This window comes from Anopheles merus, unplaced genomic scaffold (genome assembly GCF_017562075.2).
Source record: "Anopheles merus strain MAF unplaced genomic scaffold, AmerM5.1 LNR4000176, whole genome shotgun sequence".
NCBI lineage: Eukaryota > Metazoa > Arthropoda > Insecta > Diptera > Culicidae > Anopheles > Anopheles merus.
Genome location: NW_024427756.1, coordinates 52,501 through 53,929, shown reverse-complemented (window position 1 = coordinate 53,929; position 1,429 = coordinate 52,501). Strand labels below are relative to the sequence as shown.

Genomic DNA, 1,429 nt, shown 5'->3' with positions numbered 1-1,429 from the left:
AAGAGAAACAGGTAATTGGCAGCGTTACCTATAATTCTTGATATGTGCGGGGAGTTCCTTAAGGTTCTTCCTCCCAGAGATCGTCACTATCTGGGACGTACATTAATTTGTACCTACATAGCGCACGCTTTTGTAGAGAGCATATCAAGACGTGAAGGGTTATGTTGGAGGTTGAGTGCGCTGCTTACCAAACTTTGAACGCGGTAACTTGTACTCGGCACCGACATGGACACTTCCAAACCCAAGGAATGAGTTGTGAGTTTTACTAAGAGCAACAGGTAATTGGCAGCGTTACCTATAATTCTTGATATGTGCGGGGAGTTCCTTAAGGTTCTTCCTCCCAGAGATCGTCACTATCTGGGACGTACATTAATTTGTACCTACATAGGCACACGCTTTTGTAGAGAGCATATCAAGACGTGAAGGGTTATGTTGGAGGTCGAGTGCGCTGCTTACCAAACTTTGAACGCGGTAACTTGTACTCGGCACCGACATGGACACTTCCAAACCCAAGGAATGAGTTGTGAGTTTTACTAAGAGAAATAGGTGATTGGCCGTTCTCACCTATAAGTCTTGATATGTGCGGGGAGTTCCTTAAGGTTCTTCCTCCCAGAGATCGTCACTATCTGGGACGTACATTAATTTGTACCTGCATTAGCGCACGCTTTTGTAGAGAGCATATCAAGACACGGGACGTGTTGTGTTGGAGGTCGAGTGCGCTGCTTACCAAACTTTGAACGCGGTAACTTGTACTCGGCGCCGGCATGGACACGCCCAAACCCTAGTCTTGATGTGTGCGGGAAGTTCCTTAAGGTTCTTCCTCCCAGAGATCGTCACTATCTGGGACGTGCATTAATTTGTACCTACTCTAGCGCACGCTTTTGTAGAGAGCATATCAAGACGTCTCGTAAGAGACAACACTTGTACTTGTACAAGTTTGAGTAACCCATTGTTGCAGGTCGAGTGTGTTGCATACCAAACTTTGAACGCGGTTACGCCACTCGGCGCCGAAAGGCACTCTTTAAACCCTAGGCAGGGGATCACTCGGCTCATGGATCGATGAAGACCGCAGCTAAATGCGCGTCATAATGTGAACTGCAGGACACATGAACATTGATAAGTTGAACGCATATGGCGCATCGGACGTTTAATCCCGACCGATGCACACATTCTTGAGTGCCTACTAATTACCAAAGTCTCATTTAGTTAACTACAGTGGCCGTCCGCGAAGGTGCCCGGGTCATCCGACGCACTGGGCGGTCGCTGTGCATAATGACGTGCTTGGTCCCCGTCTGCGGGTCCTCGGGCGTTGAAAGTGGACACTCTCGAGCGTATGTTGGATGCGTTTCGTGTTGGTGGTGTTTGATGCGTAGGGTTTGTGGTGTGTGTCAAGCCGCATGGTTCGAACTAATGCTACGTCGTTCCCGAT

General features: G+C 48.4%; 1 non-coding gene across 1 annotated transcript; it reads left to right on the top strand.

Moving 5' to 3' along the window:
• Window positions 1-1,024: 1,024 nt before the first annotated feature.
• On the top strand, window positions 1,025-1,182 carry LOC121601773. The gene has a single exon (XR_006006186.1). It is a non-coding gene; the product is annotated as a 5.8S ribosomal RNA (ribosomal RNA).
• The last annotated feature ends 247 nt before the right edge of the window (window positions 1,183-1,429 follow it).